General features: G+C 47.2%; 1 protein-coding gene across 2 annotated transcripts in view; it reads right to left on the bottom strand.

The window, feature by feature from the left end:
* Wipf3 (WAS/WASL interacting protein family member 3) overlaps positions 1-11016 on the bottom strand; it is a 77415-nt gene extending 66399 nt beyond the window's left edge. The window contains exon 1 of one of the 2 annotated variants that reach the window (XM_015985780.3): positions 10799-11016. The gene's annotated coding sequence lies outside the window, so the exon portion shown is untranslated. The remainder of the gene's footprint in view (positions 1-10798) is intronic. The other variant, XM_015985783.3, reaches the window with a different exon arrangement.
* Positions 11017-26284: the final 15268 nt, after the last annotated feature.

The following is a 26284-nucleotide window of genomic DNA, read 5'->3' as shown; positions in this document are numbered from 1 at the left end:
GCGAGGGCAAAAACTGCTCACTGCCCAAGCCTGACAACCTGAGTGCAATCCCTAGAACCCATGACAACCTGAGTGCAATCCCTAGAACCCATGACAACCTGAGTGCGATCCCAGAACCCGTGACAACCTGAGTGTGGTCGCTAGAACCCAAGCAAAGTAGAATGGGAGAACCAACTCTACAAAGTTGTCCTCTGATCTCCGCTTGAGTGCTGGGTTACACATACCACACAAACCATACTTCTCCCCATACAATGACAATAAATAGAATTATTTCCTTAGCTGTCACCCAATATAACAGCACAAAATACTTCATAGTAAATGAGAAAAGACTCAATAGATTCCATTCAAAGTCAGGAATAAATCTGGTTGTCACTACCTGATGTCATCATGCCAGAGGTAGGAGTCAATTCAGTTATAAAAGAAACAAAGCATATTTTTATATACTAGTTGGAAAAGAGGCTCACTTACCGCCCCCTCAATAATATGGCAATGTACATGGAAAGCCTAAGAGAATCAGTAGGAAAATAACTTTGAATCATTAAAGGTGACTCTTCAGAACCAGTAAGCAAAATCTCAGCATTCAACTCTGTGTGCAGAAAACAGCTGCTAGAATATTGTGAGGAGACACTGTGCTTGCAAGTCGGCCTGAGAATATGGAACAGAAGATGCAAATCCGAGGTGACCCTGTAAGACGAGGCTGAGCAATAGAGAAGATGCAGAAAAAACACATCTTACTTTCCAGCAGAAAGGACTGAACACCACACAGACGTTAACTCGGTCCATGTTGTGCTGTAAACTTCAGTGACCACAGTGGAAATACCACACATTTACTTTCCAGAACTGGGCAGGAGACTCTGAAGTTCACACGCAAGTCCTTGGATAATCAAATGAAAAAGTACTGAGAAGAATAGAGATACCTGGGTAATGAATCTGAGAGCCCCAAGCAGATCTATTTTTAGAAATTTTGGCAATAATTTTTTCTTTTAAAAAAGACACTGCATTGTGAGGAGGAGAAAGAAAGGTACGTTATTCAATAAAAATTAATGAGAAAACTGGATAACAAACTAGAAACAGAGATGTCAATGTAAGGATCCCATGCCTTGCCTTAAAATAAAATTCAAAGTACTAAAATGTAAACTTCTAAAAAAGGAAACTATTATCATATGAAAAAAATTAGGAGATTTTAAAATTCTTCATGACAAGGTGTGGGGGGCAGACCGCTCAGTGGGTAAGAGCTCCAGCACGTGATGAAGCAATGGAGACCCAAATGTGTATCCTCGGCTCCCACATAAGAAACTAGTCGTGATTGTGCAGTCCCAGCATTGGAGGTGGAGACAGGAGGAGGATTCCGGCTTTGGGGGTCACTGAGAGTCCCTGCCTCACAGGATTAAGGCTGAGAGCAATAGAGGACAACGCTGATGTCATCCTCTGTCTCTATATATACACACAGAGGTGTACACACCAGTACATTCATATGCATGTGTTGTGCACAGATGTGCCACACATACACATACATGTACATACATGTACATCCTACACCCTATACATACAACACACACACATAAACTTTCAAGACGGAGTTTCTCTGTGTAGCCCTGGCAGTCCTAGAACTGGTTCTGTAGACCAGGCTGGTCTCGAATTCACAGAGATCTGTCTCCCAAGTGCTAGGATTAAAGGGGTGCGCCACCACAGTCCAGCCAGAAAGACCTTTTAAAAGCCGTAAGAAAATGTTTCTGTGGTTAGGAAGTATATAAGTACATAAACCAGTATCAAAGTTATACATCACTACAAATTGGAGAAAAATCATACCGAAATAAGCAGAAACCATAGAAAGTTAAAATTACAGTAAAATGGCTTTTTAAATTTTCTATACAAAGACTTATAAATTCATAGGAAAGATTAATCAAGTAATAAAAATATATAAGGGGCCTAAACAGTTCATAGCTAAGAAAAAGTATGGATGTCATTAAAACACACTCAAAGATGCTCAACATTATTCATGAGAAAATGGGAGTGAAAGCCACAGAATACTGCTGTGTGCCCATCAGCTCAGGCAAGCTCAAAAACTGGATAAACACACACTGGGGAGAGTGTGGGGGTCACCCCCTCTGATGTGCTAGAGAGTGTGGGGGTCACTCCTTCTGACATGCTGGAGAGTACAGGAGTCACCCCCTCTGATGTGTTGGATAGTGTGGGGGTCACCCCCTCTCATGCACTGGGGAGAGTGTGGGGGTCACCCCCTCTGATGTGCTGGAGAGTGTGGGGGTCACCCCCTCTGATGTGCTGGAGAGTGTGGGGGTCATTCCCTCTGATGTGCTGGAGAGAGTATGGGGGTCACCCCCTCTTATGCACTGGAGAGAGTGTGGGGGTCACCCCCTCTGATGTGCTGGAGAGTGTGGGGGTCACTCCCTCTGATGTGCTGGAGAGTGTGGGGGTCACCCCCTCTGATGTGCTGGAGAGTGTGGGGGTCACCCCCTCTGATGTGCTGGAGAGTGTGAGGGTCACCCCCTCTGATGTGCTGGAGAGTGTGGGGGTCACCCCCTCTGATGTGCTGGAGAGTGTGGGGGTCATCCCCTCTGATGTGCTGGAGAGTGTGGGGGTCACCCCCTCTGATGTGCTGGAGAGTGCTGGGGTGACCACCATGAGAGGTAACAGCTGCAACATCACAAAGCCCAGGACACCTAGGTCAGTGTGGTACTAGGCCTGTGCTCCTCTGCATCCAGCCTTTGCTAAGTGCATCCAGATCCATCTCCCCAGAGTCTGCAAAGGATGACACATGTGTACTGTTGCTCACTGACACACAATAACTGAACATACTTATGGGGCACAGTATAATTTCATACATGTGTAAAATGTGCATTAATCATGCTTGATGCTTACTAAACTCCCACATGGTTGGTACTGCTCTTCCTCCTCTCTCTGCTTCTCCTCTTCTCCTCCTCATCCTATCCCTCCTATTCCTTTTCGGCAATGATGGAATCAAAGCCTGGCTGTGTGCATTCTAGGCAAGTGCTCGATCTACTACTGGACCACATCTCTAGACCAGTATTATTATAATCAACAAGTAGAAACAAGTCTCAGGCCATCAGTTCATGGATGCAGTACTATTCGACAATAAAAAGCCATGGAAACTGATTCACACTGTACTGTGGATTACTATGTAAGAAAAAGCAACCACTCACAAAAAGGCTGTGCCTGTATGAATCCACTAAAGAATGTCCAGAACAGGTGGATCTAGAGTGAAAGGTAGATCAATGGTGGTCAGAACTGAGAGGAGAAGCCATGGGAAAGGGTTTCTTTTTTGCATGATGCTGCATGATTCTGCATATTCTAATAGTCACTGAAATTAGATACCAAAAAGGGTGATTTTTTTAAGATGTGTAAATATCTCAGTGAAGCTGTAATTAAAAGATAGTGTGGCTTTATTCCCAGTAGGCAAGGCAGAATCCAGGGCACAGAGCATCAAGAGAAACATAAGCACTTAGGGAACGTGAAGGCAATGAAGGAACCGCTTCCACAGGTCATGAGCAAATATAAAAGATAAGAAGGAACCAGGGGTGGGCCTCCCCTGACCACAGTGGTGGTGGACTGGAGCCAGCTTTGCCCAGTGCGGGGTGTGGCATACTGCTCACAGAAACAGGCCACCATGGAGGGTGGCTATGGGCTTTATTTTGTAAGGTTTCAGCTCAAACTCCATATCCCAGTGACTTTCATCAATCTGTACAATTGTATGTTAATAATCAGCAGGAAGGCAGGCAGGCATTAGGACATGGGTAGGCATTTGGGGTTTCATTCCTGGGGGCTGCGGGTGGAACACAGTCCGTAGAGAGGAAACAGCAAGCATCATCGCTAGCAAGGGAGTCGGTTCAGTTGAGTTTGACACCAGAGGGAAACGCTGGGTATCTGGACTTTGGAGAAGGACAAGGCCAGATAAACTCCAGGACACTCTGCCAGACCACCTTAGTGTCAGAGAGAAGAGTCGGGGAGGGGAGCGCAGGCAGAGAGAAGTGAGACTGAGTCTTTGAAGTACTGTGGCGAGGAGAAATGTAGCTCGGAGACCCAGAAAGGGGTGGGGCTGCCTGAGAGGTCTAGGAATCTTCACGCAGACCACACTTCCCTTTCCAGTACTCTGCCATGAAGATCTGGACCCTGTGACATTTAAAATGACTGAGTCACCTTCGCAGTTGCTAATTAAGTCAGGGCCATGACTAACAATGGCACTGCTAGTCATTACCCACTAACCACCCCCTCCTGTAATGGGGCGGGCGGGGCGCAGGGGGACAGGGACCGGGGCAGGGATGGATTTACCTAGCTGAAAAGATTTGCTTTCTCGGACACTTACACTTCAACAATCTTGTGACATCATTCTGCCCAGTGAGATGTGTGTGGAAGTCTGAAGAGGTGGTCATTTCCTGAATAAAAGGAAAAAAAAAAAAAACCTCTCTAATAGAACAACGCCAGTCTTTAGCTACTGTGTTCTCCTTGTCCTCTTAACCTAGACGGTCCATGCAAAGCCAGAGATGCAGCAGCCATTTTGTGAGTATGAGGCAACCAGACTTAGGATGAAGTGTGGCGAACTAAGGAGGGAGAAGCAGAGATGGGAAGGGGCCGGCCCTACTGTGTGAGCTCCGCGCAGCCCCAGATGGCCGTGACTGGGAAGTCTGGTTCTACACAACGAATAACCCACCTCCGTGTAAGGTGGGTCCAGATGTGCGCACTCTTCCTGTTTGTTTCGGCTGCTGAATGCAATCGCCACCGAATCAAGTCATATCTGGGCGTTACACACACACACACACACACACACACACACACACACACACACACACACACACACACACACACGATGGGCCAAAACAATGTGACTACCAATATTTTAGTTTGAAAACGTTTAAAACCCATCACATTGTTAATTTTTCCCAGCAATCTCTTTCTTCTCTCTAAATTGGAAGCTAAAAAATTTTGCCAGTATGGGGGCAGAGGTGGGATTGCTCAGTGGTCAAAACATTTGCCTTGCAAGCATGAAGACCAGATTTCAGAGCCCCAGAACCTAAGTAAATGCCAGGCGGGATGGCCAGCCTAAAATCCAGCCTTGGAGGCAGAGACAGGGATCTCCAGAACAACTGTCTAGTGAGACTAGCCATATTGGTGAGCTCTGGGCTTGATCGAGACACCCCGCCACAGTTGACAAGATGGAAGTGCAATCAAGGTTGAGTCCCAGCCACCTTGGGCCTCCACATGCATGTGCATCCATATGCGTGCACACCCACACACACGTGCCCACAGACATACAAACATGCATGCACATATACCCACATGAAAATGGAAAATAACTTTCAGGTACAGCAAAGCATTGGCTGCAAGTATGAAGAAAACCCACAAACATAGTCATCTGTTAATGGGGCTGTGCTCCCAAACACCCTCGGGTCTTTCCCGGTTGACTAATGTGGTTCACCTAAACGGCTTCAGCCAGAACCTGTTCACCTGACTCTGCGAAGGATTACTATCTCTGGAAGGAGGAATCTTTCCTCTCCCTCAGGTATATGGCTGAGAAAACATCAAGTCTCTGGACCAACGTGCCCTGGCCTTTTACACAGGTGTTCTCTTGGGCTGTGCTCTGGCATGCCATCTCCAGAACTAAGTCAATAAAGTTCCAGGAAACATGGACTGTCCTCTTCCACAAAACTCCCATTGTCTGTAGGCAAGACCATGCTGAAGACTCGGATCTCCATGGCAACAGGGCTGGCCTTAAAGACCTGCCAGGGGAAAGTTATCTCGGGTTTCAGGACCAGGAAGAGCTGGTGACCCATCTGTTGTTTATCTCATGGTTGCTGTAGATTGGGTAAAGATTGGTGTTTTCCTTTTTGCCTTGGCTGCCAGGAGACTCTGACCGGCTTTTGATTCCATCTGAAAATTGCATTCACCTTATAATACATTCCTGCTCCATAGGTTATCTCTGACTTGATCTCACTTTCTACCCTATGAGTTCCTTTTAGCCCAGTTCATTATGAGTTTTCAGTTGCTCACTACCTACTTTTGGTAAACTCCATTGTTTTATGGAATGGGGACCATGTAGGGCCTATAGTTAATAAAAGGACCAGGTTACCTTCATAACAAACATATCTGTAATTCGTTGAGAATCACCATGAATACAACACTGTCCTATTTACCAAAGCTGTAAGGCCTTTTCACTAGTCCCATTTTACAGAGAGAAAACTGAGTCACACAAAACTTAAGGGGTTTGCCTAAGATCATGTAGCAAATCAGTGATAAACGCAAGTTAAGGAGTTCTAAAGTAACCACCACACAGATAACACTCAGTTTCTATTTGCAAGAAGTGGAAGCATTCTGACTTCACAGGTTGAACCTAAAAATCCACAGCCCTCACATCCCATCTCTACCATCAGGCCAGAGGATCCCAGGCAACAAAGGGGACTACGGCAGGAAAAGCCAAACAGATGATGAAAAGGCTCTTGGACCACTGTCAAAGGCATTCATTCATTCATTCATTCATTCATTCATTCATTCATTCATCAACATTTAGGGAACATCTGTCATATACTGGCATGGTGCCAAGGCCAGGAACAGAGAAAGTGGGTTTGCGTCTGCTCTCTGGGAGCTGAGAGGAGATAAAGGAGAGGCAGCTAGGTCAAGGACATGGTGGGGTTACGATGAGCTGTTCACAGGAGTTCAGAGTAGAACAGTACACCATCATTCTGAGAGGAGTTCAGTCCTTGGCGAGTTCCCTTAAACAGTGGGAGGGGCTGGAGAGATGGCTCTTGAAAAGGATCTCAGTTTGGTTTCCAGCACCCACATCAGGCCTCACAAATGCTTATTATAACTCCAGCTCCAGGGGGATCCAATGCCCTCTGCTGGACTGGGCTGGTACCTGCACACACACAATGATAAAATAAATTTAACATCCAATACCAAAAGAGTGGGAGGAAGAGGACTAAGCCCCCTGCCAAGGCTCTTGGGATGGTTTTGCATCTCTCAGACTCTTAGCTTAGCCTTGGCAGGAGCTAGTCATGGAGCTCTTAGGAACAGTGGATAGCAGCCTGGGTGCCTTGCTCTGACAGCACACTGCTCTGTGGCCACCTGTGCCTCCTCCCAGCTCAGCCTGGAGCTGCCTCTAACTTCCGCTCCAAAGATGGGCCTGGCTGTTTCTTCTGGGTACAGCGGCCATCTGAAACTCATCCTGTTCCTGGAATCCATCACCCATAAAGGATGGGATGAACAGTCCTTCTGGATGCTCCTGCACACTTTCCCAGTGGTGTCTGGCTCACTCAGTGCCCACACAGCATTTTTACCACATTTGTTCTGTTTCACTCGATCCCACTTGACGCAGTCCCTGGCTGCACACCTGGTGTGGGAAAGCCCCTCTGCTGTGCCCCGCACAAGAAGGAAAGAGCTAGCTCCAATGGCAAGGAGAGGTTTCAAGTGCATTAGTGGCTGAAGCCAGGGAGAAGCATGCGGTGTGCCTGCTGGACGTCAGTGCGAGCTAAAAGGCTTCTTGGCTCTATGTAGCAGCAAAGGAACTAATCAATCATTTTCTCACCAAGCTGAACTCTGCTTTACTAGTTTCCTCTTCAAGTTTGTTTTGTCATATGCTATCAGCCAAGTTAGTCAAATATTACAGTCCCTTTCTAAATATTCCAGCAGCCAGATGGCAGCAGCACTTCCGTGAGAAGGCCCAACTCACCAGGGGATAACTTTGTGACAGGCTCGCTGCTGAGGGGACCCACCCACAGGTGCCTTGGTAGCTCTGCTCAGGGGTCTCTACCATTAAACCTCACGGTCACAAGAAGATAAACATTCAATGGGCCATCAGGAACTTGTGGCAAAACAAAAATGTTTCTGTGTCTCTAAGTTCGGGACTTAGAACAGATTTATAAGGTCACTAGATCACACATCGGAGCAACTTTCTCAGGACTTCACTCTTTTTAAAATGTGACTGGGTCCTGAAAATTTATCATGCATGCAGGAAAATAAATTCATTTCTTTTATTGAGTCATTTTTGTAGGTTGATAATATATTTCCCCTTCTCTTCCTTCCTTCCTTCCTTCCTTCTTTCCTTCCTTCCTTCCTTCCTTCCCTTCCCTTCCCCTTCCTTCCTTCCTTCCTTCCTTCCTTCCTTCCTTCCTTCCTTCCTTCCTTCCTTCCTTCCTTCCTTCCTTCCTTTCTTGTGTGTGTATGTGTGTGTGTGTATGTGTGTGTGTATGTGTGTGTGTGTGTGTGTGTGTGTGTGTGTGTGTGTGTGTGCGTGTATCCCATTGAACTCTGGAGGTTAGAGGACAGCTTACAACGATCAGTTCTCTCCTTGCAGTCCATGGATTCTGGGACTTGAACTCGGGCTTGGCCCCGGGGCTCCTCTGCCCACTGAACTATCTCGTCTGCCCCTTTGTAGATGTTTAAGCTTTAGCACTAATGGGCAGATATCTGTCAAGCACAGAAGGCAGGAAAAGTCGAGGCTTCCTGGGGAAAACTCTCTGTTCCTCTGTGTTAATCTCATTTGGTGTTACAGCCCTTTCCCTGGCTCTATTATTCCTTTTTTTTGTGTGTGGTGTTTTGGAATGACTGCAAAATCTCAACCTGTACTGTACGGCTGCTGAACAATAATCGCCTAAAAAGAGCGCTGCCAGGCTGGGCCAGCTGGCTGTCTCCCATTCCTGAAACTGAATGTTCTTAGACACACACTCCTCCACCCCTTCTGCTGCCGCCCGACTTAGTGGAGCACCATGTCACACTCACAAGTGCCTGAAAACCGAGGCTCCTGGAAGGACTAAAAAGGGGTACGCAGCAGCTCTTCAGCTCTCGTAAGGCAGCCTGACTCCTCTGCCCAGATTAGGGTACCCAAAACTGCATGTGTATGGTGCATTTCCAGTTCGAAGTCTACAGACCTTATCCTCGGCTTCCTTGAGCAACTCAGTTAACCCCTGTGTGTATTTCTCATCTGTGAAAAGGCACAACAATTAGAGGGAACCACAGGACTCGGGAGTTAATGCATGCAGAGGCATCTAGTGAAGCATCCTGCAGCACCCGGCCATTTCCTGTAACTTCTACTGTTTTTTTTTTTTTTTTCTCCCCTGCCCTTCTCCCTGTTTTTCCTGGTTTGGTTTCTGTGGGTTTAAAATGCATCTCTAAAAGTACATTAGCTGGAAACCTGCAGCAGTCTGTGCGCTGCCACGGCCAATGCCCTTCGGCATCAAATACTCACTTGAGTTGCTATCGGAGTAAAAAATGGCACGAGTCGCATGCACAAATCTAAGGCACATAACTTCCTGAGGGTCTATGCATGTCTAGACCCAAAGCGCCTTGAAGGCCTGCCCAGGACAGCAGGAAGCCCAAAGGCAGGCCGGCTTCTGATCTCCACCACTATTCCAGAGAAGACAGCTTTTAGAAGAAGGCTGGGGCTGGACAGTACGGGGTGAAAACTCTTGTCTTGTAGAGGACGGGGTTCATTTCTAGCACCAATAAGGTGGCTCAGATGCATCCATAACTCCAGTTCCAGGGGATCCAATGCCCTCTTCTGACCTCCAGGGGCACTAGGCACACACATGGTGCATAGACACACATGCAGGCAGAAGACTCATACAAAAGGTAAAAAGTGTAAATCTTTAAAGTAAGGCTGGAGTCTTTGTGATGATTATAATACTGACTGGTGGCATGCCTTCTGATCCTCTCTGAAGGGACCAACGATTCTAGCAAGGAGGAGACCGAGGCACGCAAACTTTTAAAGTTACACAGGTCTGCCCAACAAAGGTGCTCCTTTACACTGTCAGGGCCCCAGGCACAGACAGAAAGGAATACCAACGTCCAGTCAGTAACATTCCTCAGAGTGTTCCCAGAGTCTGAGAGATACTTCTAATGTGCTTAGGCCACTGGACGGGCTTCCTGGATTTTCTCGCAGAACATCTGTCCAATTAGAGGCTTTCAGTCCTCATACTCAGGCTGGCACTCCAGTTGTGCACTGTTCCCAAGGAATGGTGCCAGCCAGCATGCCCCTCTCCCAAGTTTGTCCACCCCACCCCCCAAACGAGCTCCTGGCTAGGTATCCAGGGTATTGGCCACAATTATCCAGTCCTTCTCACCTCAAAGGACTCTAAAGACCGTTTGTGGCCAGCTGTAAACAGATAGAGATAATGAATAAACACACACTCTCTGGCTCCTGACCTCTGAGGCTTGCAGATAAGCCTTGGGGGAGTCAGGACACCAGGGCTCCTGACCCAGCTCTGTCGCCAGGAGCTGTGTGACCTTGGATAAGTCACTTCTCAATTCTGAAATTGGCTTTCTCCCTGAGGGCTGCTCCAGTATCCTCAAGTCCCTTCCAACTGCAGGTTCCCAGATAATCTCCTACTCGCCAGGACCGTTCCTAGGAACAGCCCTAACCCCAGAGAGACCTACCCTTTTGTTCTCGGGGGTGACGTGAGGAAAGAAAGCAGGGCCCCTTGGGGCACCAGGCCTAGGAAGCCTCCGTGCCAGAAGCTGCTTATGGGAGAGCGTTGTCCTGGGAGGTCACCCGGCAGCCCTGAGGTGACCTGGGAGTCGCCATGGTCCCTTTCTGACCCGGTGCGGGCGGGGAGCGGAGTGGCCGGCGCTAGGGCTCTGCGCAGCAGCGCAGCAGCGTCTGGACTGTAGTCGCGGCTGGGGACTGTAGTCTGGAGGGGTCCCTGGACACTCTCACGCGCCCAGCGTCCGTGACACCGCCGGAGGCCACTCCGCCTCGGGACTGGCCCCACCACCCCCTCGACAGCGCGGGTCTGCCACTCCACCCGGGGCCCAGACTAAGCGGAGTCGCTACCTGCAGCTGGCCCTGGCCGAGCCGACCGGACTCGAGCTGGCGCCGCCGCCCGCGCCGTCCCCGCTGTCCACTCTCGGTGTGCGGACCGTGCCTGGCGTTGTCGCTGCGCGCCTGGCTGAGCCGGGCTCTGTGCTCCCCGCTCGCTCCGGGCTAGGCTCTGGCGCTGCCGGGACGCGGAGGCGGAGCCGCAGCCCCCACCTGCTTGCTGCGGCCGCCCCGGAGCCCCGCCGCCTGGCGCACAGGGACGCGGCCCAGCGGGCGGGGTCGCTTTGGCACACTGGGGGCGGGTCCCGGCCGCGCGGCGCACCTCCCAGGTACAGAGTCCCAAGCGTGAGCCGCGGGGACAGTGGGGCCTAGGGCTGGAGTTCTCCGCACGCCACCTCGTCAATGTATTCCAAACATTTCCGAGCCCTCGCTAAGTCCCAGACAGCGCCATAAGCAAGGGGACAAAGGAGAGCAGGAAAGCTTGCTGTCCTGATGAGGACGAGCAGGTACAATACAGAGCCAAGAGGATATCTAGTGTGTACAAGTAGAGGGGTACCCCATTCAGACTGGGGCTTGGGGTGGGCAGAGAAGCTTGCTCCAGGAGAATGAAAGGTGAGCACAAAATATATCCTGGTAACACGGGGAGGTAAGGAGCTTCAATGGAGGCTGAAGGGGAAAGAAGGCAGTTTGAAAACTACAATAAGCCTTCGGAGTGAAGTTGGGTGGCCTGCAAATCGCTGTCCCTCTTCACTGTCTCACGGTCTGGTACTTGGAAGATGCAGGTTTGTGCCTGAGGCTACGTGTGCACCGTGCAACAGCTCCAGGTGCAGCAATACAGGGCAGCATTCCCTGTCTCTCATGTCTTAAGCATTCCTGCCTGCTAAGGACTCTTGACTGGCCCTTTAGTGTTTGAGACTCTTTGGTGAGCTTGTTGCTCTGCAAGGTCCTACAGCGTGCTAACTGAAGGAGGCCGGCTCTCTACCTTTAAATCCCTGGTCCAGTGCTCAAAGGAGGTGTTTGGGAACACACACACATGAGGGAGTCAATGCCAGCAGCTTGCTACCACACGGGGTTGCTAGTCACATGGTCAAAGTATGTATCCCCAGAAACCCTCAGCTACTTCCCTAATTACTCATGTTTATAGCCTGACAGGCTTATGGTTATATCAAGGATTAATAACACACTCAGGATGTCTTTCACTTTTGTGTTGACAAGTATACAGCTTTCTCTTTTGATTTAGATGAAGAAGGGTTATGTAGATAGATACACGATCCTGGATGTGAGACCCGAAGGATATACTTCAACTAAAAGTCATTAGCCATTCTGCATGAATAGTTGCTATTAAGAAGTCCAAGGTCTCACTCAAGGACACTCTTCTTGGTTGTTAATCCTCACTCTCATTACCTAGCTAAGTGTGTTCTGATTCGAAAAGGGAGGAAAGCTCAATTTGCAGAGAAGATATATTTCCATGGTCCTGTAGCAGTCCCACCAGGTTGTCTATGGAGTCCCCCAGGCACAAACAAGTTGCACGGATGTAGTTATTTATCATATGAGCTGGACAGTGGCTGGAGGACACAGTAATTCAGTTTTTAAAATACTTGGTTCCAAGTGATGGGTGTCTGTAGAGTGGGGCTCTGGGGGGCTGAAAACATCATTAGGTTTTTGTGTTCAAGTGCTCAGTGTCTCATGGCACGTGTGCTCCTCCCTGCATCCCTTTTCTCTGGACATTGCAAGGTGATTAATTCCCTTAGAGGAAGTCCCTGGGAACCATGCTCCAAATCGCTAAGCCACGCTCCCCATCTTCTCTATGGACAGAACTCAGGATGGTCGGTCAAAGACTGAAGACTATAGTAACAACACCCTTCCTGATCACCTAGACTTTCTTAGCACACTTGCCTAGCTGAGTTCAATCCCCAGGACTTTGGTATTTTGGTAATAAAACAAAACAAAAACCTCAAAACAACAACAACAAATAAAAACCTTATCAAAATAAAGGCGATAGGGGCAGACGAGAGGGTTTGGTTAGTAAAGGCATTTGTTATCAAGTTGGAGACCTAAGTTGGCTTGATGCTGGCCAATGAATTTGAAGAGGGAGGGGAGTGTGTGTGTGTGTGTGTGTGTGTGTGTGTGTGTGTCTGTCTGTCTGTCTGTCATCTGTCTGTCTCTGTCCTTCCATTCCCTAGTCTCTTTATGCTTCAGTACCTAGTGATACTACAACTAGATTTCAACCAAGAAACAATGAGTGGGATGCCAACCACCACTATCTACAATGACAGAGTAGAAGCTGGAGACAGTGTTGTGTTGCTAGGCACCTAAGCCAAAGCCAGCGGTGTCCACCTCTGTACTATTTATTAGGTGAAAAAAAATATCGCTACTGTTTGTTTAAGTCACTGGTTTTCTTTCTCTTCCTTCCTTCCTTCCTTCCTTCCTTCCTTCCTTCCTTCCTTCCTTCCTTCCTTCCTCTCTTTCTTTTTCTTTCTGACTCTTCAAGAACACTAGTATTTATTTGTTTACTTCCCAATCCTTTCCAAATAGAGACAGTCTAATTTGGAAAGGAACATTTATAGGGCTCCCATTTTTACAGTTAAATGTATTCCTAGTGGAAAAAGTAACTTGAAAAGAACAAGACCTCCTATCTGCTCCCACCACTCACCACTCCCCTGCAGTTGCTTGCCTGCCACACCTCGGCTACAACAGGTCCACTTGCAGGTAAGTTTATGCCAGTTCTGGGACTTCTCGGGGTCTTTAGGAGGAAGGCACCAAAGACCCCTGAGTGCTTTAAACTGTGTTCACTTCACTTTGTCAAATGTTTATAAAGCAGCTATTACATGGTGCTTAGAGAGCAAAGATAGATTCACAGCTCTGTCCTCTGGGAGGCAGCAGCTGAGATTGTAGGAGGGGGAGAGGAGGGTTGTGATTCCGTGTGATGGATGAGCATGTCCTGGATGGAGAGCTAATACAGAAGAAGTGATAGATTCGGGGGAGGCAGCCTGGTAGAGGAGGGAGGCAGTGACACCTGAACTGTGTCTCCATGCATGCACAGACATTTCTAATGTCAGGGAGAAAGAGCCTGCAACTCCACATGTCACATGTCTAAAACTGAACTCAATGAACTTTATGGAAAACAAAGTTCTTACATAAACAAAACACACTCATTTGTGGTTTAATGGATACTGAGAAATGTATGTTTTGAGGTACCTACAGTCTTGGTCAGCATGTAAACTGTTTCTGTCATCCAAGAAGATTCTCATGTGTACCTTTGTTACCACTGGTCACTACCTGCAGGCCAGGAAAATCACAGATCTGGCACTGTTTAGTCTTTTCTAGAGTTTTTATGTGCTGGAACCATATATGATGGCTTGAGACTCATCTCTGTGTTCTGTATGGTTTGTTCCTTCATACTGCTAATTAGTATTTCATTGTATGCATATGCCAGTGCTTGTTAGTGGACATTTGGGTTGTTTCCAGTTTGGGAATATTATAAATTAAGCTGCTTTGAATATTCATATAACATTCTTTTCATGAATAAATGCTTTTAGTTTTATAAGTCATTAGCATTTAAAATAAAAATTGCCTTGGAGCCATAATGAGACATTAATTCACACCCACAAAGACAGCCATAATAATGAGGCCAGGGCTTGGGGTAGGGGTGGCACACACCTTTAATCCCAGTACCCAGGAGGCAGAGGCAAGCAGATCTCTGAGTGTGAGGCCAGCCTGGGCTACAGAGTGAGTTCTAGGACAGCCAGTGCTACACAGAGAAACCCTGTCTCATAAAATAACAACAACAAAAGATAGCCATAATGGAACATTGGAAACTATCGAGTCAAGGATGTCAACAGCTTGGAACCCTTATCTGTTGCTAAGAAGAATGTGGAATGATAAAGGCTCTTTGATAGGTTTTTTTTTAATGGAAACAAAACAGTTGATTTGGACTTATGGTTCCAGATGTATGAGTCTATTGTGGTAGGGAAGCATGGTGGCAAGTGGTGGGCATGGCGGCAGCAGCAGAAGCGGAAAGCTGAGTGTTCACATCCTCAACCACAAGCATGACGCAGAGAAAGCAAACTGATGTGGGACGGTATAATCTTAGAGCCCACCTCAGTGATGGACTCCTTCCAGCAAGGGTGTACAACCTAAACCTCGCCAAACAGCCCACCAAATGGGGACCAAGTGTTCAAATACCTGAGCCCATGGTGGGGGGCAGTTTACATTCAAACTGCTCTATGATAGTTTATGTGCTGATAATTCGTTTCAACTTGACATGTGGGAAGAAGAATCTCAATGGAGAAAATGCCTTCATCAGATTGGCCAACAGGCAGATCAGTTGAAATGTTTTCTTGATTGATGATTGATATGAGGGGGCCCTGTCCACTGAAGGCAATGCCACTCCTGGGCATCTGGCTCTGGGTTTTATAAGCAATCGAGCTATGAAGAGCAAGTCAGTAAGCAACATTCCTCCATGGCCTCTGCTTCAGTTCCTGCCTCCAGGTTCCTGGCTTGGCTTCCCTGGACCACAGACTCTAATGTGTAAGCTAAGTAAAACTTTTCCCTCCCAAATTGCTTTGGTCACGGTGTTTATCACAGCAATAGAAAGCAAACTAAGACAGCTTGGCTATTCCCTTCAACTGTGAACAAGAGTGACCATAGAACCCAGCAATCATACTCCAGGTCACAGAAAAAGTGTTGATTACGGAAGATTAAACAGAAATCTTGTACAGCAGTCCTTCCTGAACCCCGAGGATATTCCAAAGCCCCTGGAAAGTCTGGAGCTGCAAGTAGTACTGAGCCCAGGAAATCCAACGATGAAATTGAACTTACAAATAAGGTGCAGTAAGATTTTAGTGACGCTAGTGAAGTAATTATAACTGGGCTATCTCCCAGTAGTCTGTTAACTACAGAAAAGCTCACCTCCTTTCACGATGTGGGTAGAAAGGACTGTCAATACAGAGGAAGACAGGTGAGGAGGGCCCTCCTGAGGCCCCTCCTTCCTTTCCAGGCCTGTCACCTCCTGGGGAGATTAGTTTTCTTCACCTGTTTTCTCAGCTTCTCTGTAGCCCATAGTGTCTGTCATTCACAGAGAAACCATACCCTCAGTTGTCCTCCGCCCCATTGGTGTTGAAATGCCTATTGGAGTTACAGAGATCCGTGGTTTATAAGGAATTCCCCTGTGTTAAAATAATGATCACCTGGGCAAGCCCAGGGTTCAGGCCACAGCAATGAAAAGGAAGCTCGGAGGTTAACAGGCTTGTGTAAGACATGGGGCTTCTAAGGAGATGAGCTGCACACAGAAATAAATCCACCAGACTGCTGTCCCACTGCCCAGCCCACAGCCTACAGCAGCTGGATACACGACACACGAGGTCTCAGCTCAGTGGTACCCAGTAGTCCTTCATCTTGGTAGGTGCTATCCCACCACAAATGGAAGCCCCTTTAAGAGAATCCCATCCTCCTACATTCCTTGCTTCTGCCAATGACACTAACATTCAGTGATTCTCTCAAGTCCCAAACTGGGACTGTCCTATCGTCTCTGTGATTTCTACCCCCGCCATCTGATCTGTCACCTTCTGCCTCCCACAGCCCTTGTGCTCTGTGCCAACTCCTGCAGCTGTTGTTGGAGTTCATGCCTGGCCTCCTGTCACCGCCTTCAACAAGGGTTCACAGGGCTCCAAGGCCCCGCAACCACCCCAATCTTTCTCATTTGCAACTTTTATCATCTTGCTCCCAAGCCTGAGTCATTCCCTTCTGACCTTGGGACAAAGCCCGAGAATGTAGTATTATCTATAAGATAAAGCCTCTGAGGCCAGCGCCATCCCATTTTCTGTCTCTTACCCCTAAAACTACACTGTATTTCAGCCAAGCCCTTGGATTCGCTGTCGGCTCTTCTGACCACCTCCACCCAGAGAGGGTCTTTGTCTCAGAACACCTTCCTGCTCCTTATTTTCTCGAGAACATCTTCCTCCATTGATATTTCTTCCTTCGAGAGAGCCTTCTGGACCCTCATGGGGGATCAGGACTTTAACAAGTAAAACCCTCCTCCTTGTCCTATTTCAGCCCCCAGAGCATGGTATGGTAGCCATTTACTCATCTGTATCCTTGAAGGCAGGAATGCTGTCCTTGCCTTAGGACCACCACTACCTAGCTCATCAAAAATCACAGGACAAGCCAACATTCAATCCTTGAACTAGTAAGTTAACCAAAAAGATTTTTGCCTCTACTAACATGTCCAGAAAAAATTCTGTATAGCCTTAGAGGTGACAAGCCGGTTAATGTAGATGTTTTCTTTCTCTCTCTCTCTCAGTGAGACAAGGCTCCAGCTACACCACAGGGTAGAGCCGTGGCAGGGTGATAGATAGGTCATGGACATGCCCCTCCTGCAGCCCTGAGCCAAATTTCTACTGTGTAACTTTTTTCTTCATACTGGAGAAAACTTTCAAACAACAGCAGCAGAGAAACCAAATGTTACCACCACGCAGTAGCCCAAGGTTATACAGACACGTTCTAGGTCGTCCAGCCTCAGGACTCTGTGTACTCATGCTCCCTGAACAGACAGGCTGTTGGAGGGAATCGTCGAGAAGTGACTGTCCTCAGAAGCCCTGCATCAACGATGACAGTGGCAGCATGTGACGCTGTGCTGAAGTGCCATTTATCGACGTCGATGGAAAGTGATAGCTGCTTTCACAGAAACGTTGGCCCATTAGGTGCCACACCCAGACAGACCGTGGTTAGTCAGGCACTCCAAAGAGAGCCTTTGTCTCCTCTTTACACTTCTCACAGGTGGCAAGCGCAAATATAAGATTAGCCATGTGTTTTCCTGCCACAGGGCTGGTGATTGTCAGCCAGAGACAGTGGAAGGTTGTAGGAAGCGAGGACACTGAGGGAGAGCACAGAATGCCTGTCCGGAGAGATGCACGTCAGTGTTCCCCAGTGAATCGAGAAGGAACTGTGTGGCATGGGAACTGCTAAAAAGAGATGAAGATAAGTCAAAGAACACGTCACCAGGCGAAGGCGTTCCCCCTTCTTGGCTGCCAAGTAGAGTAGTCAGAACTATTGAAAAGGTTGACTGAAGAATGAAATAACATGATTCTGAAGAGAAACTGTGTGTGTGTGTGTGTGTGTGTGTGTGTGTGTGTGTGTGTGTGTGTGTGTGTGTCTAGGATATGACCTCCAGTACATCTCATAGGCAAGTGCTCACTGTCTCAGAGAGGAAAGGAGCCGGGTGGGCAATGTCCTAGCGCGATAATAATGATGGTGAAAACTAACATTTATCAGGTAGCTCTTACCTACAAATCAAGCTTATGACTCCCTCTTCACCATGTCCCGGACATCTTCCAAATGTGGGCGATGAAAACTACTGCTGTGTTTGGGGGCTTTTTGCCCCTAAAGTTTCCTGGGCTGGATGCTCGGGTGCCCTTGTAGTGAGGTTTTACAGGCAGTAGGCTCTTTAAGAGAGGGGCTTGGTGGGAAGCGATTGGAGCATGACCACCCTGGTGAAGGGCTTCATGTCAGGCTCACCACAGAGGGGTCTGGAATGAGTTTATTTTCACAGAGCAGGCTGCTATTAAAGAGCAAGAGACACTCTGGCTCTCAACATGTGATCTCTCTGGTGTGTATCTGTTCCGGAACATCCACCACGTCGTGATACAGCTAAGGCGCCTCATCACTTGTCAGCGCCGGGCTGTGTCGACGCTCCAGACACCAGCCTCCCGAGGCAAGTGAACTCACTTTGCCTATGCATTGGCCAATGTCAGGGGCTCCATCACAGGGACACAAAGCAGACTAATAACCTTTGGTGGCAACTCCATCCCCATTTTCTGTCCCTCCCGTCTTCCCCGCAGGAGGGCAGCCACCGTAACTCTTTTAAATAGAAAAAATTGTATGTAAGGTGTATTTTGTCCTCACTGATGAAACAGTGCATGTCCCCTCACTCCTTCAGAAAGAACTGGAAATAAATTACAAATCATCCCTAGCTCCTTTGTGACACAGTATTTGGGTGCTTTTCCTGAAACACCCCCCCACCCATGTAACGTGTGCCCACACATGTAACATGTGCGCACACACATGCTCTGTACTTGGCACTTCACACTACACGATGGGCAGATTCCCTTGCCATTAGTCAGTGGTAGCGAAGTGGAACTCAAGAATCTGAAGTGTTTTGCAGTTCACTCCTGGAAGTGAAGTGACGTTGTTGTTGAGGACGACGTCATCCTAAAATCCATTCTTAACTTGGGGTGAGGCTGGGGCCTAGCGTTCACCAGTAAGTGAAAACTGTATTTGTGAGATAAAATGGCAGACCACCCCCCCACCCCCACCCCGACAGGAATAAGGATGCTCTGAAAAGGAGGTCTGTGCCCCTCCTTTGGCTATCAGAGTATTTAATCAATGGCACTCAAGGAATTGGAATCTCCCCAGGGGTCTCATGCTAGGAGAAGGGAAAGGCTGAGGTCTGGTGCCAGGTCTGGTGCTTGTCTCCTGGAGAGATTTCACACAGTTCTGACAACTTGTCAGACCACCTTGAAGGATACAGTAGGGCCAAGACAAGTCAGCACTGGGGCCACACCTTGACCGGGACTGCCTAGTGATCAGGACTCCTTCTTAACCCTCCGTTTCCCCTAAATGGTGTGTGTGTGTGTGTGTGTGTGTGTGTGTGTGTGTGTGTGTGTGTGTGTGTGTGTGTGTGCCAAAGCATACATGTGCACAAGGAGGTCATAGGACAACTTGCAGGAGTCAGTTCTTCATGTTGGTCTCAGGGATTGAACTCAGGTCCTCAGGCCTGGTGGCAAGTGTCTTTATTTGATAAGCCGTCTCACTGGTCCACTTACTGTCTGTTTAAAACCTGAACCTGTGTCACGAGTCCTGAAGATGGACTTGAGGGGCAGGGTCACTGAGCCTCTTTCCCCTCCTCCCAGTGTGCTCACAGTGACTAAATCACCTTCCTCTGCTTTTCCCTATCACACATCTGCTTAATTGGCTAACTGAGGACAGGTGGTTGGGCCTAGCCTGTTAGGGCTGCCAGGACCCTGGCTTTGACCCTATCCACTCAGGGGACAGCTCTAGATGAAAAGTCACAAGCTGGCAAAACGAGGTTGTGGGGCTCCGTTATAGCAGAACAAACCCTCTCTGCTCCTTCTCCTGATTGAGGCCAGCACAGGACCCCGAATTAGCCCGTAAAGTAGGGGACAAAGGCTCTCAGGTTGCTCAGCTTTGCATACTCACAAGGTGCAGTGTCTCTTCAATTGTTTGAAAGGAGAGAAAGCTTCCTGGGGTTCTTCAATCAACTGCTCTTCAGGAGAGAGCCAGCACAAAAGGAAACACCTCACGACTTAGACGTGTGTGAAAGAACACAGACCACAGATGTTCTTGTCCCTGTCAGCCGAGAAACAGGCCTCTTTGAAGAAGCCTGTTCCTAGTGACAACCTTGAATGGTGAGTTTCCAAATACTGCCTGTCTCAGGCAAGGTGTTGGAATAGCTGTCTCCTCCCCTCACTCAACATGACGGATTCTTTCTCTCTACACTTTTCTCATTAGTGCTACTGGGCTTTTTTTTCCCTCATCACCAGTTAAACTGAGTTTCTAAGGACCAGGAATTTAGCAGTCCATGTTTAGTAAACCTTTCTGGTGGATCTTAGATCCTAAAGCCTTCAAACTGAATTAGTGAAACTGGACAGAAATGCCATCTGTGTGTGTGTGTGTGTGTGTGTGTGTGTGTGTGTGTGTGTGTGTGTGTGTGAGAGAGAGAGAGAGAGAGAGAGAGAGATCTACTTTCCTAAGATTTTAAAAAAACTAAAATGGGTGCTGAGATTGCGATGCATGAACCCCGATGCCCGATTTCTAGAATCTACAGGACAATGTCACAGGTGCATTGACAGGCGAGTGTAACTCAGGTGTGGAGTTACGGCATCAGGGCGTGGAGGGCGGCATCAGGGCAGTGCCCCACAACCTCTCTGGTTTTGCCAGCTTGTGACTTTTCATCTAGAGCTGCCCCTGAGTGGATAGGGTCAAAGCCAGGGTCCTGGCTGCCCTAACAGGCTAGGCCCAACCACCTATCCTCAGTTAGCCAATTAAGCAGTTGTCCTATGACCTCCATGTGCACATGTGTATTTTGGCGCACGCGCGCGCGCGCGCGCGCGCGCGCACACACACACACACACACACACACACACACACACACACACACTTAGATAAGCTAAGACAGGAGCAATCACATGGTTGTTTACATTGTGAAAAAACGTATTTCTTAAAACAAAGCAAAAATACCAGATACTGCATATAGTTCCTCTTTTGCAGAGACAACTACTCTCAACTCTTAATTTTTCATCTTTTATCTGTGTTCATATTTTTTTCATATTTTTGAAATACACATACATTTTGGTTTCTTGGTTAATTAAATTATCATCTGTTTCTCACCATGGTGGGGAGGGCTGGGCCTCTGTGGTTTCTGGTTTGTATATTTGCTTAATTTGCTCTGGCTCTGCTGCTGAGTTATTCTATCCTCCCGTAGTTTCTCAAATCTGATTGCAATAGTCTGCATTTTGTCTTCCAGACTCAAAGGTGGGGCGAAGCTGCCTTCCTGGGGATCTCCTCTCGTCCTCTGCGTGGCTCCTCCATCCCGGTGTTCTCTCTTCCTCCTTGGCTGCTCCCTCAGCATACTCTCCCACAGCTGAACTTCACCCACATCGGGTGATGGATTTCTCCAGACATGGAGCTCTTGGATGAAAGTCCCGTTCCTTGTTGGAGCTGTTCTGGGCCTTCACCCCACCCCAGTGTTGTTGAGAAGTCCATGACTGTTCAGCACCCTCATCCTCTGCTCATGAGCTAACCTTGGCTCTCCTCTCTGTATATATCAGTCTGGAATCCTGGGTCTCAGCTGCGGATCCTTTCTTGTTTCTTAATATTATGCTTGTTACCAGGCGGTCTTTCTGTCAGGAGAGAAATTTTTCCTGCCATGCAGAATATTTATGAGTAGTCGCCTCCTATCCATTTAATGTTTATCTTCTTGCCAACATCCCATTAGTCAAAAGTTAGCCCTTGTATTAGCTGATACTTGACAACTTATATCAGGGACTATGGGGGTCCAGCCCCTCGATAGTCCCCTCCCAGGGTCCAGGAAGAATCTATAACCAACTGATAATTAATCTTTAATGAGAAGAAATGAATCTATGTACACAAAGCTCCTTAGTTCATACACTTTATTATTCTGTGACAGTTCTCTCTCTACACAGCTTCAGTTCTGTTCTCATGTCTAGCTCCTTTCTTGCCTGATTTCTCTATATTTATCTACTGTCCCCTCTAGGTTCTATCTTAATTCCTTCATCTATTTCTGTCCCTTCTAGGTTCTCATCTATCTAGTTCTTTCCCCTATCAGCTCCTCTCCTGACTTCTTCTTTCTCATCTGGCTCTTCCTCTTCTTGTTCTTCCCCATCTGGCTCTTCCTCATCTTGTTCTTCTCCATCTGGCTCTTCCTCATCTTCCATCTCGTTCCTCTAGTCCTCTCTTTTAGTTCTTCAATCTACTTCTTCCCCATCTCAGTTTGTTCCTCTCAAGTTCTTACCCATCTAGTTCTTCCATTCTCTTTTCTCTTCTCCGTCCTCTTGTGCCCTGGGAGTCCTGGTATATGTACACTTACAAGCAGTATTCCCTTAGCAGTGCAAAACCAGGCTTCCAGGGTCAAATGGAGGGGTGATAAGAATCACATAGGGAGGCAATAACTGTTAATTACCATTTGCAACCCCAAAGGGAAGTGACCAATGGGGAAATGAATTAACTAAAGGCTAAATTCAGGTAATATCTAAGAAGAGGGCTCTTATGTGCTCAACTGTACTCTTAGAAAGTGTTAAGAATTTATAAGTTGCTAGGTCAATGGGAGAAAATAAAACTGTCTTCTTTTTTTCCTGTGGCTCCTATCTGTCTAAGCTATCTGCCATTTTTCTGCAGGGTGGGGGAAGTGTGCTCAGTCGCTAGGCAACCTGTGTACAGCTAGATGCCTCTGGTGATAGTTAAAGGGAGATCTGGAACTGGAGGTAAGGTTTGGGAAAGGAGGAAATAAGGCTTAATTGGCACATCCTCCAGGCCTTCTCAAACAGGTAGCCTGGATGCTTAAGTCTGTTCTTAGAGAGTACAGAGGTATCTCTGATAAAGTGCTTTCCTCCATCTGAGGATGGACCTGGCCGGATGCTGCTAATGATAATTATAGGGAGGCTTGAACTGGAGTTCTGGCTGAGCATAGCTGTCAGCACAGAAGGTTATCTAAATATTCCTAGAAGTGGTTAGGTAAGGAGTTAGCGGTCTATAAAGTTGGTAAGGCTGTAAGAAAGGAGGGTCCGAGCTGAATTGTGTAAAGCTATTACTTAACGTCCACCTGACCTAGGCAGTGTCTCCTTATGGAATTTATCTTAAATCAGGAGAGTTGCATGTGGACTGTTATTACTGTTAGTTGAAAGTGGCCAAGGGAGATATCTGATTCCAGAGAAAGCCTTTCCTGAGGCTATTCTCCAAATACCTGGAATGTGTATGTCCAGAGAGTGATCAGTCCACACTGTTAGCCCTTCTTAGGGAAAAGTCAATTGGGAAAACTATGAAGGCACACATGATTTTCATAACAGAAGACAGCTGATATATAACAAGCCAAGTAACACCAAAAACTCCTTGGGATTTGGCTTCCTCTGGAGGAATTCTCTGATTCCTCCAGGTAGTGACTTTGCCATAACCAGCTGAGTTCTTACGATATTCCTGCGGCCCGCAGCAAACTTAGATATTTACACCTTGCCTTCTGGGTTGATTGTCATCACATATCCAGATGAGAAAGTACATTTCCAAGACCCTGACCCTCTTGATTTACATTCCCAGCATCTCTGATTTGTTGTTGCTCTTTAGAAGCAGAAAATTCAGTAGGCTTTTTCTTCTCACAAGGGGGGAGCTTAGGTGGGTGGGGTCTTGCCCTGAGGACATCCTTCCCTTTATTCCAGTGCAAATCAGGCCTCTCCTTAATCTCTTTATTTCTTTCAGCACACTCCGTAGCTCCAACACTCCGTTCCCTGGCGGTGTTCCTTTTCCTCTCAACCTGTCTCTGTTTTTCTCTTGATGCACCACTTGCTCTTTTTTGTTGTAGACCTGCATTAGAATGATTACTAATAACCAAACAATAGAAATAATAGTAGGCTGTCTTAAAATCTCCTCTGCCAAGGACATTAATCCAATACTTTTCAGTTTAACTTCAGAAAAATTCTTAGCACAGTGACAGAAGGCAGCCACATTCTTTGTCAAAGTATCACAAAAATGGTCTCTAGCCAGGTTGCTGATGTCGCTCCCCTCTGAAGCTCTTTACTGGGACCTCCAGGGTCCCCACTGCTCTCAGCACTCCATGGTAGTATTCTGACCTGCCCCTTGGGAACCTGCCCCTTGGGGCTGCCCTGGACCCTGACATGAAAGCCTCATTTTAAGGAAAATCCCCTCCCCTTCCTCTCTCTCTTCAGTGTTCTCTCTCTCTCTCTCTCTCTCTCTCTCTCTCTCTCTCTCTCTCCATTCCCTCGAGGTGTGTACACCTCTGCTTTCCCTCCCTTCTCTTTCTTCCTGTCTCCCTCTTTCCAATCTTTCTCTTCATCTCTCTATTATAATAAACTCTCTCCACATGGATGCAGCGCCTGGGTGTGACTGATTGTTCCATGCGCCTCCGACCTGCGTCTGCCTGCCATGTTTCCCTGCACGCGTGATATATCGTAACACCACTGTCTTCCACGCTCCTGCTAGAGTGGCCTGTCAGCTGCTTTTCTAGTCCAAAGTCTTCCACATACAAAAGTAAATAAATAAATCAGAAAAGTCAGGCCTGTCACAGCCATAACCTGTTGGACCCCAAAATCTAGGGTCTCAAGTGGGAGCCCCAAGAACCCAGACTCCAGTCCAGTTGATGCAACAGCACGAGGATTTTATTTAAGCATCTGTACAGATGGGCAAACTTTTGTCCTGAGAGCAAGAGTCGCATCTTACTGCAGCCCCATGGGGCTTTTAAAGGAAAAACCCACAAAAGCCATAAGATTACAATTCCCATACAATTTCGTTTCACAAGATCATGGTCTGGTTACAGAGTGATCACAGAGTGGGTACAGTTACATCAACAGGTACATTCTTCCTGAAACCTCAAGGGGGGATATCAGGGCGGGAGTGGAGTTTACACAAAGGTCACGGTGGTCCTTTCTGGAACACCTGCAACTATCCCAGTCACAGTCGTGCACATCTCTTAACAGAAGTCTTTTTACATTGTTACATTGTGGCAGGGGTGATTGAGTAGTGGCTGAGTCAGGTTGCCCTTGGAACTAGATTTTTTAGTTTCTCATTTCCTGGTGCTTGAAGTTTCTCTTTCCTGAGGCTTAGGGGTGTGAGCCTGAAGGGCTAGCTAGGGTCTTTCAAACCCACCCGGTACCAGTTTCTGTAGCAGTTACTTTCCTATGGCTGTGATAAAATACCACGAATTGGGCAGCTTATAAAAGAAAGCATTTAATTGGGCTTCTGGTTTCAGAGTATCAGAGTCTACGACGGTGGACCAAAAGCATGGCAGCAGGAATAGCCAGGAGCTCACATCTTCAGCCACAAACAGGAAGCAGAAAGAGCTAACTAAAAATGGTGTGCGTTTTTTGAAACCTCAAAGCCCATCCTTAGTGATGTGCTTCCTCTAGCAAAGGCACACCTCCTCCCTAAATAGCTGCCAGTTGGGGATTAAGTAGCCAAACACATCTCATTCAGGTGATCTTTTGTTGTCTAGTCCCACTGAAGATGTTCTTGTGCTGCTTGGTAACCCTGTGTCTGTGTGGGAGACTTGAAGGCAGGCTTCTCTGCCAGGAAGGACCCAGCCCCTTACTGTGTGGTGGTAGCTCTTGAAAACATTTCTCTTTTAACTGTGAAGGTTTTTTTTTTTTGTTTTTTTTGTTTGTTTGTTTGTTTGTTTGTTTGTTTGTTTGTTTTCCAGAGGAGGATCTAGCTCCTCAAAAAAGTGCAGTGAGCCTGACTGGAAGGTGGGGATCTGGGCAGGAAAGGCTCCTACCAAGATGTGTGTAGCCTCTGCTGTTTCCCAGCGTGACAGCACCTCTGGGTGATTTTCTTGATAATTAAAAAAAAATGTATACTTTATACACATGATTTTATTTTGTATTATTTTATTTTCTAGTGACAATAATATTATTACAAAGCATACATTACAATAACTATCCCTTTTGTCCAATGAGGAAAAAGTGAGCTACAAAGGGTTGGGTGAGTAACTTTGCCCTAGTCACCCTCAGACAGTGAGGACTCAGAATTTCAAAATAAGTTTCGGAATCCATTCACAGCACAAGGATGCTGTACTGTGGGTTGGTTTTTCATTTGTTTGATTGGTTTTGGTTTTTGCATTTGTGTTTTCTTTTGAATCTTATTGAGCAAGGTATTAAAAATTTGGTGTATATTTTTCTACATTATTTTCCTTCTACATGCTAATATTTATATATTTTAAAAGTAAGGTACTCTCAATTATGT

This window comes from Peromyscus maniculatus, chromosome 3 (genome assembly GCF_049852395.1).
Source record: "Peromyscus maniculatus bairdii isolate BWxNUB_F1_BW_parent chromosome 3, HU_Pman_BW_mat_3.1, whole genome shotgun sequence".
Taxonomy (NCBI): Eukaryota; Metazoa; Chordata; class Mammalia; order Rodentia; family Cricetidae; genus Peromyscus; species Peromyscus maniculatus.
Note: the sequence above shows the minus strand (reverse complement) of the source record. Positions and strands in the feature narration are given on the sequence as shown.